Source organism: Lynx canadensis, chromosome D2 (genome assembly GCF_007474595.2).
Source record: "Lynx canadensis isolate LIC74 chromosome D2, mLynCan4.pri.v2, whole genome shotgun sequence".
NCBI lineage: Eukaryota > Metazoa > Chordata > Mammalia > Carnivora > Felidae > Lynx > Lynx canadensis.
In genome coordinates, this window is record NC_044313.2 from 9,419,152 (window position 1) to 9,434,932 (window position 15,781).

Consider the following 15,781-nt stretch of genomic DNA (forward strand, 5'->3'; position numbering starts at 1 on the left):
CACGGGGCTCAAACTCATGAACCATGAGATCATGGCCTGAGCCAAAGTTGGACGCTTAACCGACTGAGCCACCCAGGTGCCCCTGGATGTCAACATTTTATTTTTTTGTTTTTTTTTTTTTTGTTTTTTTACCGTTTATTTATTTTTGAGACAGAGAGAGACAGAGCATGAACGGGAGAGGTTCAGAGAGAGGGAGACACAGAATCCGAAACAGGCTCTGGGCTCTGAGCTGTCAGCACAGAGCCCGACACGGGGCTCGAACTCACGGACCACGAGATCATGACCTGAGCCGAAGTCGGCCGCTTAACCGACTGAGCCACCCAGGCACCCCAGGATGTCAACATTTTAAACGAACGTGACCTAGAAGGCCCAGATTCTTTCTCTACAGACTTGCGTTGTTATCTTCTTACATTTACAGCCAAATGTGGTTTCCTTTGAAATCCCTATACTAATGGGACCATGAGAAACGTGAAGCCGTGGGAATATACAGGTGGTGCCCCTTACCTAATGGCTACTCTAGAAGCCTTGGCCAGAGGTCCCTGAGGGCTGAGGTCTCCGCTTCCATCAGTGTAACTCCAAACCCAGCCCAGCAGCTGGAGGGGCCACCCAGATGGCCTTCTACGGGCTTTGGGTTTCCCCCACCCGCTCCCACTCTCCCACCCAGTGCATCTTCCTGTGTCCTTTGTCCGGCCCATACTAGGTGCACTGGAAATATTGGTTGACATTCTTGACTTCCCAGCCGTGGAGAATATCCACCTTGAATTACTTGAACCCAGGGAAGGGCTGAATTGCCCCTGATTCCGGCTGCGAGGCCAGTGGTTCTCAAGCCTGAGCCAGCATCAGGAACACCTGGAGGGCTGGCCAGCTGCCAGGCAGGTGGCTGAGCTCCGCCCCGAATTTCTGATCCAGTGGGTCTGGGGCGGAGCCTGAGGATGTGCATTGCTAACAAGTTTCAGGTGACGTGATGCCCGTTGGCCTGGAGACTCCGCTTGGGGTAACAAGGCACTAGGCAAATAACGTGTGTCCCCCTCCCGTCCCTTGTCCACCGCCCATCCCTGCTCCACTGACACATCTCCGCATACGCACGCTGGGTCGTATTGTGGGAGAGACGCATGGCATCATTTGCGGGAACAGATAACCAGCCTCAGAGGGGCTTCTGCAGAGAGACGCCAGAGTAAGTCTTAAGAGTAGGAGTTAGAGACCAGGGGGCGGGGAAGGGCCCAGCAGAGACAGCCGCTCTTCCCATTTATTGCATATGGAGGAACTCTGGCTTCATCTAGTGGTTTTAATCAGGAAAGGGATGTGGTCAGATTTGTGGGTTGGAAAGACCACCAGGACCAGGGTGAAATCTGGTTTGAGGGATGGGGGCGTGGAAGGAGGGAGAGTCTGGAGACAGGTTTTAGCAGGAGAGAAGACTCCCGATTTTGGCAGCTCAGATCATGGAATACAACAAAGAAACAGTTTGCCCCTCAGCCTATAACCAGCTCCTCTCCTTCCCACTCAGTGTCAAGCACAGACTCTCCAAGGGCAGACATGAAGGGCACGTGTCCCACGATGCAGGACAGACTGACAGTTCCAGGCCCTCAGGAGCTCTGCCTCTCCCCTCCCCTTTCTCAACTATCGTCAGCCCTACGTAGAGAATGTGCCTGGTGCTAGGGTACAGAGGCCTGACACGACAACAAAGGCACTGTCCCTTCGCCATGCAATTGCCCATCTGGTTCAGCTCTAGGAAAGGCCTCTTTTCCTAAGTCATAGAAGATGCCTCAAGGGCGGGACACCCTAAAAACCCTGCCCTAAGTTGCCGGTGACCTCAGGGAGGGCATTCTCGTTTCTACGGTCCTTCTCCACAAGAGGAGGAGACAGACGCCCCTGGTGTCTATTGGAATCACCTGTGGAGCTATTTTAAAATGCTGACATCCTGGAATTTGGCAAAATTTGATCAAATTCAGTAAATAGTAGTATTGAATCAGTGTCGATTTTCTGATCTTGATCATTTTACTATGGTTGCATAAGAGCAAGTTGGTTTTTAATTTTGTTTTTTAAGAAAGATACATGGAGGGGCCCCTGGGTGGCTCAGTCGGTTAAGCGTCCAACTTCAGCTCAGGTCATGGTCTTGTGGTTCTTGAGTTCCAGCCCCTCGTCGGGCTCTGTGCTGACAGCTCAGAGCCTGGAGCCTGCTTCCAATTCTGTATCTCCCTCTCTGTGCCCCTCCCCGGGTTTCTCTCTCTCAAAAATAAATAAACATTAAAAAAAATTTTTTTAAACACATGGGGTGCCTGGACTAAGCCTGGGGCTTAGTCAGTTAAGCGTTCGACTTCAGCTCAGGTCATGATCTCACGGTTCATGGGTTCGAGCCCCAAGTCGGGCTCTGTGCTGACAGCTCAGAGCCTGGAGCCTGCTTCGTATTGTGTCTCCCTCTCTCTGTGCCCCTCCTCTACTTGTGCTCTGTCTCTCTCTCTCTGAAAAACAGATAAATATTAAAAATAATAATAACAAATTAAAGAAGAAAAGAAAATACACACTAAAGCATTTAGAGGTATAGGGCCTTGCTGTCTACAACTCACTCTTAAATGTCTCAGGAGTGCAGAATGAGCAAGTGTGATCGACATGTGGGGAAGCTGGGTTTGGGAAGCTGGGTGCAGGGTAAATGAGAGTTTTATACGATTGTTACGACTTTTATCTAAACCAAAAATTATTTCAAAATAAAAAAGTTTCTTGAAAATAAATCACCCAGATCAATGGAATCAAAAACTCTAGAGGCACCGGGGCGCCTGGGTGGCTCAGGTGGCCAAGCGACCGACTCTTGGTGTCAGCTCAGGTCTTGATCTCAGTGAGATCGAGCCCCAAGTCAGGCTCTGCACTGACAGCGCGAAGCCTGCTTGCAGCTCTCTCCCCCCACCTCTCTCTGCCCCTCCCCCACTCACAGTTGCACACGCGGGTGCAATCTCTCTCTCTCAAAATAAATAAACATAAAAGAAAATCCTCTAGAGGCACCAATAATGAAAAGATGCTCAACATCATTAGTCATCAATGGATCAAAACCACATGGAGACACCACACCCACTAGAATGGCTTGTATAAAAAAAATCAGATGATAACGGGAGAAGGCAGAAATGTTGAGAAAAGGGAACCAACCCTCCAACGCTGCTGATGGGAATGGAAAATGGTGCAGCCACTTTGAAAACCAGTCTAGGGGTTCCTCGAATAATTAAACACAGAGTTACCATGTGGCCCAGCAATTCCATGCCTTGGTACACACCCAAGAGAGACAAAAGCATATGTCCACCCAGAGGCTGGTACACGAATGTTTGCAGCAGCGTTATTCACAACAGCCAAAAGGTGGAAATACCCCCACGTGTCCAGTCGGCGTGCCGTATCCATGCCATGGAATCGTCCTCAGCCGTGAAAGAGTGGAATCCTGACACATGGTACAAAATAGATGAACCCTGAGTACATTATTGCCAGATGAAAGAAACCAGTCACAAAAGGCCGCATATCGTACGATTCCTTTGGAATGAAATGTCGACAACATCTGGGAAATCTACAGAGACAGGAAATAGATTAGTGGTTGCTTAGGGCTGGGGGGAGGATGGTGGGATAGAGAGGTAACAGCAAAAAGAAAGGGGCTTCTTTTTGAGGTGATTAAAATGTTTTAAAATTGTGGTGATGGTTGCACCCCTCGGAACACGCTAAACACCATTGGCCTGGACCTTTTGAAACGGTGGGTTGTATGGTATTTGAATGCTACCTCGATAGGACTGTTAGAAATGAATCCTCTAGGGGGTGTGATTGAGCATCCCTGATGCTGAGTTTTCAGAGCCCTCCCAGGGACTCCAGGAAGCAGTCAGGCTGGGAACCACAGGCGGACCGTTACTCTGTGTTGAGGCTATGTGAATACGTGTTTAAACCATCCTGTTGTCTCACAGCCAGGGTGATGTCCTTCGGGATCCAAAATTCCGCGACTCTGGGAATTCTATTCGTCTAATTCACAGCCTGTAGTTTAATCAGCGGTCTGTGTTCAGATGGGCCACCGCATTGCCCTCCGCCAGCAGGCTGGGAGTTGTCTGGAACGGGAAGCCTGACCTGCCCATTGGACCAGACAGTGCCAGCCACAATGGTCTCAGGTTGTTGAGTTCAACAGACAGCTTGCAGCAGAGGCCAGGTATGGCACAGGAGTAATACATTTTGTGTTGATTTTCATCGACTTTCTTCCCTTAAACGGATTCCTCTTATTTTTTAAAATTTTTTTGGAATCTCTTAATCCCTTCACCCATTTCGCCCAAAATTGGTTCTATTTTTGATGTGTCCTCCAGCCGTCAGCTGTCGGCACTCCTGGATGGCGTGACACCAGCAGAGCATTATCCCCGATGAATCACAGCCGAGGTACTTTTCCACTGCCCCCCCCCATCCTTTCTTAAAGCCCTGTCACCTCGCATTGTGGAGACCTGTGTCCCTCTTTCCCGATGGCCTCCACCTCTTGTAGGCGGCGTCTGGGCGCTCAAGCCTAGCCTAGTTCCTGGCACCCAGTCATTAAATGACTTCACTGTCGCTTAAAAAAGAAGAGCCGCCACTTTAGAGATCAGGCCTGAAAGGGGCACCAGCGTTCCCCGTCCTGAAGACCTGTGGCTGGAGAGAGGGGAGGGAGAGATAACCCGACCCCTCAGCTACAGGAAGACCCAGCCCAACCACCCTGATCCTTCAAAGGGGATTCAGGAAATCCTCACTAATGGCCCAGCTTCCCTAGTTTGAGATTCCAGAGGAAGCAGGGTAGTGACCCAGAGAGATGCTAATACACCAAGCAAGAAATGCAGGATACAAACAAAAGTGTGCGTGGGGCTCGCCCCGCCCCTGATTGTTAAGAAACTGACTGTCAGGCTCCAACGTGGGCAGAACAAAGCCTGAGGCTAATTCTGGGTGGAGGGGTGGAGGGGTGGAGGGGTGGGGGGGTGGAGACTGATTGGTGATATTTTCTGTACTGAGCAGCCATTCTGGAGGAGATAGGCAAAAGTAAAGGAAGAGAAGGTCAGAAAGCCGGAGGCCTTTGCCATCAGTGAAAGCCAAGTTCCCGGGCATGCTCTCCCTGCAGCGGGGGCTCCCCGTCTGAGGACCCCCGACACTGGCCCATGCTCCAGCCTGTGGTCACTCCTTGTCCCTCAGGCCCTTCAAACCCACCCTGTCCCACCACTGAGCTCAGCACCTGCTCCTGATCCTTTGTGGACGCGGCCATGCCTGCCTTTTACATGGCCAGCAAACAGTTGAGTGTGCACGAGTGCTGAGCCCTGAATAATGCCCCAAATTTATAGATTGTTCCAAATCTGTATTTTCTGACGTTAAAAGAAAGTTTGTTAACGTTTATTTTTGAGGGAGGTGGGGAGAGGCAGAGAGAGAGAGGCTCCGCTCTATCAGCGCAAAGCCCGACTCGGGGCTTGAACTCACAAACAGAGAGAGCAACCTGAGCCCAAGTGGGACGCTCAACCAACTGAGCCACCCAGGCGCCCCTATGTTTTCTGACATTTTAATAAATTTTTTTTTCAACGTTTATTTATTTTTGGGACAGAGAGAGACAGAGCATGAACGGGGCAGGGGCAGAGAGAGAGGGAGACACAGAATCGGAAACAGGCTCCAGGCTCCGAGCCATCAGCCCAGAGCCTGACGCGGGCTCGAACTCACAGACCGCGAGATCGTGACCTGAGCTGAAGTCAGATGCTTAACTGAGCCACCCAGGCGCCCCAGTTTTCTGACATTTTAAAACGAGGATGCTTTTTCGAGTTTTTAAATCCAAGACATCCATACATCTTTTTGAAGTCTTCAGTGGAGCTCTGTCTGGACATGACCTATTCACTCCCTACTTCCCCCTTTCTGTGTCCCCATTTCTAGCGGCCTGTGCCCTGCTCCCTGGCACAAGGAAATAGCCGTGCGAACGCTATAGAGGTCACGACTCCCAGGATACCTTTAAAGGTGGTGTTTAAACATCACAGCGTAATTTAAAACTAATCAGGACAGGGGCTTAGTCAGTTAAGCGTCTGACTTTGGCTCAGGTCATGATCTCATGGTTTGTGAGTTCGAGCCCCTTTCTTGGGATTCTTTCTCTCCCCCTCTCTCTCTGCCACTCCCGGCTCATGCTTTCTTTCTCTCTCAAAATAAATAAATGCAAATAAATAAGTAAACAAAAAAATCTCTTGGGGCGCCTGGGTGGCGCAGTCGGTTAAGTGTCCGACTTCAGCCAGGTCACGATCTCGCGGTCTGGGAGTTCGAGCCCTGCGTCGGGCTCTGGGCTGATGGCTCAGAGCCTGGAGCCTGTTTCCGATTCTGTGTCTCCCTCTCTCTCTGCCCCTCGCCCGTTCATGCTCTGTCTCTCTCTGTCCCAAAAATAAATAAATGTTGAAAAAAAAAATTAAAAAAAAAAATCTCTTAAATTATAAAAATTAAAAATCTTAAAAATTAAAAATGAATATAACAATCAGGACAGTTTGGTCCGGGCATACAGACAAACATATAACTCACTGGAATAGGAGGGAGCCCAGATCAGACTCAGACATCAAAACATTTTGATTTAACAAAAGCATAACTAAAAAAAAAATAAAAAAACAAAAGCATAACTGAAGTAGGGTCTTCTCAATAAATGGCACTGAACCATTTGGCTATTGATATGGAAGAAAAATGAGCTAGGTCCCATGTCAAAATTAAAATTTTTCAAAGTGGATCATAGACCTAAATTTGAAAAGTAAAAACAATGCAGAGTTCAGGAGAAAGGTTCCCGATAGGAAAATATCTTTACGACCCCAGGGTAGGCAGAGATTTCATAAACAGGACACAGAAATCACTAACTATTTAAAAAACTGACAAGTATGACATAATTAAAATAAGTAATTTCTGTTCATCCAAAATGAAAATCATCCACTGGGAGAAGATACTTACAATACTGTATCTAAACAAGGACCCATACTCGGAATATACAACTCCACAAAAAGAAAGACAAATGAAGAGAAAAAAAAATCTGAGACAAAGACTTCACAAAAGATGATCTACGAATAGCCAATGATGTCAGGAAAATACAGAGTAAAACAATGACACACGCCTACAAGAATGGCTAAAATTAAAAAGGCTAACAACCCCAAGCCAGGAGGAATTCTAGGGTGGCCTCCAAGCTTTCCGGCCCCTGGTATGCACCCCCGGAAAATCCCCTCCCCTGAAATATAGGTAGGACCATGGATATGCTGCTGCGATTAGGTTGTATTAAATGCCAAAGTCAGGGGCGCCTGGGTGGCCCAGTTGGTTGAGCATCTGACCCTTGATTTCGGCTCAGGTCATGATCTTGTGGTTCATGAGTTCAAGCCTCACGTGGGGCTCTGCGCTGACGTGCAGAGCCTGCTTGGGATTCTCTCTCTGCCCCTCTCCTGCTCATGCTCTCTCTGTCTCTCTCTCCCTAAATAAATTAAACTTTTTTAAAAATGCCAAAGACAGAGGGATTTTGCAGATGTTAAAAGTAATCACTCTAACCTTGAGTTAATCAGCAGGAGGAGACCCTGGTAGGCCTGACCTGATGAGGCATGCGCCAAGCTTAGGGATTCTCCAGCTGCCCTTGAAGGAGCCACCGTGAGTTCTGCGGCTGCACAGAAATGAATTTGGCCACAACACTGGGCTTAGAGAAGGACCACAAGTTGCCACAGCTCCCCATGCCCCTGCCTCCTATCTACATATCATCCATGTTGGTTCCCGGGGCAGAAGCCAGAATGTCAGCTCCCTGGGGACAGATGCCTCTATCCTGCCATCTCTCATAGAACCCGACACATTGCAAGGGCTCAGCAGATTTTAAATTCCTTATTGAGACATGGAAGGGTTGGTTGTATGTGTGCAACTCAAGTGAAATACAGGATTTTTGAATTTTAATTCTTTGCATATCCTCATCTGAATTTAAAAGACAATTTTTTTTTACTATTTGCAACTTTGCTGGTACATCTACGGGGTAGATTCAAATATTCCTTGCCCTCCCGATAGGAGGATTATAGCAGGTCGAATCAAATAACATTGCTGATATTTGGTCATTTTTTGACTTACTAAAGTGGCAATCTTATATGGTTCAACCTCATACTTCGCTGCCCTTTTGACGTCAGGCTGGATCATATCATTTTCTCTGACCAATGAAACGCGGGCATTAATGGCATATGTCACTTAAGTCTTAGGAGGGGTTACATGACTGCGTATCTTTTCCCTCTTCCGTGATTTTCCCTCTTTCTCCATTTTCCAGATAGAGGTTGCCCGATGCGGGGCTCGAACCCGTGAACCACGAGATCATGCCCTGAACTCAAGTCAGACGCTTCGCTGACTGAGCCACCTGGTGAAGAGCAGAGCTGTGGCCAAGCCGTGGCGGACACACAGCAGGATCAATAAGCCTGTATGGTTATAAGCCTCTGAGGTATTTGCTGCAGCAGCAAAACCTAGTACATTCCATGAGACAGTCTGCCATGTAATAGGGGTAACTTCTGTGTGTCTCCCTCCCTCACGTTTCTTTTTTTTACGGTTTATTTATTTTGAGAGAGAGCGAGAGCACGAGCTCTCACACAAATGGGGGAGGGGCGGGTAGAGAGAGGGAGAGAGAATCCCAAGCAGGCTTCGCACTATCAGCGATGAGCCTGACTCAGGGCTCGAACTCACCAACTGTGAGATCATGACCGGAGCCGAAGTCAAGCGTCAAGACACCCAACTGACCGAGCCACCCGGGCGCCCCATCCCTCTTCCTTCTTACGCTCCAGAGTTGGCGGCAAAATGTCTTGTCCCCGGGAAACCCTTGGGAAAGGATGATAGTGTTTAATCAAGCACAGTCTTTCTTCTGATGGAAAAAAACTGGCTGAGCACAACCAAAGACGTTTTGTAACATTTATTAATGCCTGCTCTACCTTTAAGCCTAAGGACAAGAAGCCGTCAGGAGCCAAGCTCTATTACGTCAGCAAACATTCCAGAACAATTAAGGCCCCTTGAAGGCTGAAACAGAACGGTTTCCAGAATCAGAACGAAATGCAGTTGTCAGCATGTATCTGTTAGCTCCTCTTTCTGGGCTGCCCGTTACTCTAGGTAGGGGAATGCGATGCCTCCTATAGCGCTGACACCATACCCAAGGCAGGAGAAGTAGAAGCTAGGACTAGACCATGAAGGGTCTTTGTAGACCATGGGATATAGTCATTGTCGAAGAACAATGGGAAAGTATCAAAGGCCTTCACCCAATGAGTGAACAATCTGATATTTGAACTGGGGGAAGAGATTGTAGGGAAACAAGGGAAACAGGGATGGAATAGAAATTTTCTCAGAAATCACAAATCAGGGGCGCCTGGCTGGCTCAGCTGGTAGAGTGTGAAACTCTTGACCTCAGGGTTCTACATTCAAGCCCCACTTTGGGTGTAGAGATTACTTCAAAATAAAATATTTTTAAAAACGCAATAAACACTGAAAAATATTTTTTAAAGAAATTACAAATTGCTTTTTTGACAGAATTTTTAAAAATCTTAAGTAAGCCAGCATCTACGGAGCAAATGAAATGTCTGTCAAAACAAACAAATAAAAATCACCTCTGAAAAAATTCTTGAGGCCAACAGTTTCATGGTTGAATTCCTGGGAACTTTAAGTAAACAGATAATCTCATTTTCTTTGAGAGAGAAGGTTGGGGGGGAGAAATGAAAAACTTCCCAATTCATTTTACAAAGCAGACACACGCCGATACTAAAACTTCTAAAAGAAAGCACCCCTTCTCCCCCTGAAAAAAATATACAAGTCAATATTACTTATGGGTACAGGTATGGGGCCACTAAAAACAAGCAAATCATTCTGCACTGCATTAAAGAATGGAACAAGCATGCACGAATGCTGTGTTATTCCGAATTGTATTAATATAATTTTTCATATCATCCCAAACCCCAAAAAGTATCTCATGAAATTCCATATCCATTCCTGAGAGGATTTTTTTTTTTTTGGTGTCTAAAAAATAAGGAACTTCTTTAATATGATGAAGAATACCTTAAGTCAACAGCCAGCATCATATATAATAATAAAACACCAGAGACAATCCTATTAATATCTGGACTAAAACGAGGGTGCCAAGCACTAGATGTTCAGGGCAATTCAATATTAACCATGAGTTCTTTGGGGGGGGGGAATTTACTACAAATTTTACTGATTTGAGAGATATATAGCACATGATTTACAAATAGTAATACAATATACAATACTCTTTATTGTGAATTCCATATAGGCAACTGGTTTTCACAGAATGCTTTTTTAAAAAAAATTTTTTTAAACGTTTATTTATTATTAAGAGGCAGAGGGAGACAGAGCATGAGCAGGAGAGGGGCAGAAAGAGAAGACACAGAATCCGAAGCGGGCTCCAGGCTCTGAGCTGTCAGCACAGAGCCTGATGCGGGGCTCAAACTCGCAAACCCCGAGATCATGACCCGAGCCGAAGTCGGACGCTCAACCGACTGAACCACCCAGGCGCCCCCAGAATGCTTTCTTAATTATCAACCAGGGGTTAGCAAACTGGCCCGCAGGCCAAATCAGTCCACCTCCTGGTTTCCTACAACCTGCAAACTAACAATAGCTTTTACATTCTTGAATGGCTGAAAAAAATCAAAAAGAATCGTATTTTGTGGCACCAGAAAATTATATGAAATTCAAGTGGCACAAGTTCCACAAATAAAGTTGTATTGGAACACTGCCTGACTCAATTCTGTGTCGTCCGTGGCTGCTTTCCCTGTGCAACGGCAGAGTGAGTAGTTGTGATAGAGGCCTATGGCTTGCAAAGCCTAAAACATTTACTATCTTGCCCTTGACAAGAAGAGGTGCCAACCCCTCGCCTAGACGATCAACAGAAGACTAAGTCAAGCCCTCCGTTGTAGCACCTGCCAGTTTCCAGGGAAAACATTCCCACTGTGGCCGGTTACCAGTGTGGCGTTGCTGAATTCAGAGCAGGGAGAGAGGCACCAAGCACAGCATTATGTAGTGTTTCAGCCTTGCAGGTACACAGCGTGAATAACTGCCAGGGTACAGATAATAATAAGGTGCAGTAACATAACTAGGACGTGAGGACTTGCACTTAGTACCTTTCTTCCAGATGTAACTTATCTATTTTTTATTTTTTAAATGTTTATTGAGACAGGGAGAGAGAATCCCAAGCAGGCTCCATACTCAGCACAGAGCCCGACACGGAGCTGGATCTCACCAGACCTTGGTGAGATCTCTGGATGGTCTCTGGATCATGACCTGAGCCCAAATCAAGAGTCGGACGCTTAACCGACTGAGCCACCCAGTTACCCTGATGTAACTTATTTGACGGTAGGTTTTGATAGTCTAATCTTAATCATGGGTGTGTGTGACAACAAGCGTGCAAAATTCCCCCACACTCAGCAGTTGACTTACAAGCCAGTCCCAGCACCACCCCCGACCTGGAGTGACCAATGGGAGGGCTGAGATGTCAGCCCTCCGGCCTGTGTCCACACCACATCCCACAGAAATGGGGAGAACACCCTTCTCTATGCCCACCCTGCCTCCGTGGTCCTTCTGGTCACTCCTAGCTCCACAACGCAGCTGTGTTCAGAGGACCCAGAGTCTCCACTGCCTTCAGGCACACAGCGTCTTCTCTGCACATCCCCTCCCCACAAATGCAAACGCTCCCAGGAAGAGCCGGGAGTCAGGAGAACCACCTGTCCACAGAGCCACCAAACACGGCAGAGACCCGGAGTTTCATCTCTGCTGTCACAGGAACAAGCACCCTGACGATGTTATAAATTTAACCTAATTGCAGGTTTTTAAAAAGTGGGATTTTTTTGGAAGTCAAAAATGAGGATTTGGAGGTTCAAAAATAGAACAGAAAAACATCTTTGATATTAAAATGTATTGTAAGCTGCAATTACTAATGCTGTATGCTCCCGGCAGAGAAATAGTCATATCCGTGTTCTAGAAAGTTCAGAAACGGACTCCAATGTAAACAATTACTGCCTGAGTGCTAGAGACTGAAGGTGGGTGGCCCCCTCCAATTAATGTGTTGAAACCTAACCCCCAAGGTTATGGTACTAGGAGAGAAGGGCCTTTGGGAGGTGACAGGTCATGAAGGCACCGTTGTCACCCTTGTAAGACAGACCCCTGAGAGCTCCCTTGCCCCCTCCGCCATGTGAGGACCCAGTGACAAGACAGTCATCTCTTAACCAGGAAGCGGACCCTCATCAGACACCAAACCTGTTGGTGCCTCAGTCCGAGCCTTCCAGCTTCCAGAACTGTGAGACATAAATTTCTGCTGTTTCTAAGCCACCGAGTCTATGGCATTCTGTTAATAACAGCCCACTCTGGCTAAGACACTGATACAAGTAGTATTTCAAATCAGTGGGAAGAAACAGATTTTTAAAACTCCCCAAGAAATAGATTTAAACTAAAATCACGGAGACACTGCTGAGCATCTGCACTGGGGTCGGTTGATGGAGGCTATCAGATCTTTCCTTATTACTATTTGCCAGAATTAACTCCAGATGGAATCAGCTTTGAGGAGTAAAAAGTTACAATAAATGTATTGAGAGATGTCGGAGGTATATATATTCCTATGTGTGTGGAAAATTACTCTCCAGGTATGACGGCAAAGGCAAAATCCATAAAGAAAAAGACACTCATAAACAGACGCACGTAAATGAAAGACAAGTGGTAAACAAGGATATTTAAATATAGAAGATGAATAGAGGACGAAGGTTGGTAGTTCCGACACACAGAATTCTTGGCAACAGGAAAAATTCAAGCAGCACTCAGAAAAATAGATAGGGACAAAAACAGCCATCCACAAAAAGGGCGAATGGAAGTGGTCAGTTAACATTTAAAAAAGTGAACTCCCAATAGTTTTCAAGCGAGCATAAATTAAGATCTCAACAAGACACCCTTTTTTCCAGTCAGAATGCCCCAAAATGATGAAACCCAGTGCTGTCCAGGATGCGAGGAGATGGGCACTCTCATGCACTATCGGCGGGAGCGGGAAAGAATGCGCCCTTCCTACAAGGTGGTTTGGCCATATCGAGAGATGTGAAGGTCGCACACCCACGAGACCCACAGACCCACGTGGAGGGACGCGCGGCCCCTGGAGGCAAAGACGCAGCTTGCAGTGTTGTTAGAATTGCAAAGTTGCGGGGGTGGGGGTGGGGGGGGCACCTGGATGGCTCAGTGGGTTGAGCAAATGACTTCGGCTCAGGTCATGATCTCGCGGTCCGTGAGTTCGAGCCCCGTGTCGGGCTCTGTGCTGACAGCTCGGAGCCCGGAGCCTGCTTCAGATTCTGTGTCTCCCTCTTTCTCTGCCCCTCCCCCCAATCACGTTCTCCTCTCTCTCTCTCTCTCTCAAAAATAAATAAACATTAAAAATCAATTTGCTTTAAAGAATTGCATAGTTGGAAACAATCAAAAGGTCCAGTAACAGAACAGGTAGAGACTTTTGCATAGAAACACACAAGACCAAAGGTTGAAGCCTCTAGAAGTAGGAGTGTTGATCCATATTTATTGCCAGATGATGGTGTCCACAATATCCTATGGCATGGAAAAAAGGCTACAAAAAAGCCTGTAGAACATGGTCCCAAAGTCGTTAAGTGTGCCCGTGTACGCATGTAAATGAGCACGAAGGTGCACCCAGAACCAAGCGCTGGACTGTCAGGTGCTTTCTACTTTTATTCTTCTGTCTGGGGCGTGTCAGGCGGCTTCTACTCAAATGTAAAATTGAACGTGCAAGTGTGTGAAAGGGGCCCATGACCTTCCCAACAGCTGTGGGCAACTGTTGAAGCCGCTGCATTGGTGAAGGGCTTTTACAGAACTGCCAGGCCTACCAGCATGTCTGAATTTTGCTTCCTGTCTCGTTGACTGCTCTTCTGGGCCAATCTAATCAACAAAGAGCTCGATTTGGGCTCTTTCCACTTTCTAATCTCTTCCAAATTTTGAAGTCATTGGTTTTTAAAAGGAACTGTAGGGGAGAGAGAAAAGCTCTTTAGTCAGCCCAGAGTCTGAGAGCAGAAGCTTACATTGAATTCCATTTCCAATGAACAGAGTTGAATGTTGGCTTACGAAGGGAGAGGCAATCGGGTATTTTGGGGTCATCCTGGCTTATGTTGTGGGAAAGTTGAGAAAGTGATTGTAATGCCTCAAGGAGAAAGCTGCATCTTAGCAAGAACTGAAGGGCGAGTGGAGTCACAAGGCAAAGATGACCGGGACAGTGGCGTCCAATGAGGGGCAGCAAGAATTAAGGCAGAGAGGTGGGGAAACCAGGAAACGAAGAATGGTTCGGTTGAACTGGAACATGGGATATACAAGAAGCAACGTGTGAGGGGCGCCTGGGGGGCTCAGTTGGCTAAGCTTCCAACTTTGGCTCAGGTCATGGTCTCATGGTTCATGGGTTCGAGCCCCTCATCAGGCTCTGTGCTGTCAGCTCGGAGCCTGCAGCCTGCTTCGGATTCTGTGTCTCCCTCTCTCTCTGCCCCTCCTCTACTCATGGTCTCTCTGTCTCTCTCAAAAATAAACATTATAAAACAAACAAACAAAAAAAGCAGCAGCAACATGTGAGAAGGTGGGAGGGCCCTGAAATTAAGCTAAGTTTAAACACTGCTTCACAAGAAGAGTGTTTCATAAACGGGGAACTCAGACTTGTTCTCCAGGGATCACAGGTGCTTTATGAGAAATAATGCATTTCACACTTGAATTTTAATTTTTAAAAGACTCATAAGTTGGACTTACATGGCCTCCTTATACCTGAATACTACCGCTTTATTTTGGTGTCCACGTTTGTGTTTGTAATCACCTCGGTGCCAGGTAAAATACAGAGGATATCATCATCTGCCACATAAACAACGTCTTCACATTTGTTCATATATTTTGAGTTGAAGACAAAAGGAGTTCTTGCACCATATACTTTGCTCAACTCCATGCAAATACATTTGAAAACTTGGGATGTAATTTTCAAGGTATATGATTTAACAGAACTGGTTCTAGAAGAGACAGAAAACCTAAGCACATCAATTTTCTAGAGGAAATGAGGAAGTCGTCAGATACACCCTCCCAAAAGGGGTCCAGAGGGGACCCTAAGTATAGCACCAACTCTGTAGAGTAATAATCTCAACTCTCTTTAGACAGGCCAGAGTGGGAGGAGAAAGGACAACACGAGCAGTGACATGAACTGAGACAGTGAACGTGAGGTATGTGAAAGTCACAAAGGAACGCAGGTCACTGGGACTAACAGCACCTATTTGGAAACAGTAAATAAGGTTCCACGGGCAATAGATGTTCCCATTACGAAGGCAGCAAAGGCAGAGGCCAAAACAGGCTTTGACACGGTTATCTTCTACATCATGGAAAGTTCTCCACGTTTCCCATCCACTCCTTCCCCGTCGACCCCTCGCCGGGCCAAACACACTGCTGACGAAAACTAGTGTGACTGGTACGAGTATTGTAGTTTGAAAGGGAGAAAGAGGCAACGAGCCTCTAAGAGAAGATTTAAGTTTTTGCACCATTTTGGACCCTTCAAATTCCAAATCAACATCTGCAAATGTATTGTCATGTCACCTAGTTTTTACTCACTGGGTACCTTCTCCTCTTCTGGGACCTTTGGAGGGCCCCTCTGGCACAAAGCTTCTGTCACCCGCTCAGTCACTCACTGACCACCTCAGTCTCTCCACGTGTGGTTTTCCACGCTTGATTTGATCACGTACCGTATATTTCTTTCCGCAGATTCCTTGTGGATGGTCTTCGTCATCTTCCGAGATCCCTGTCGTGGGCATATCAT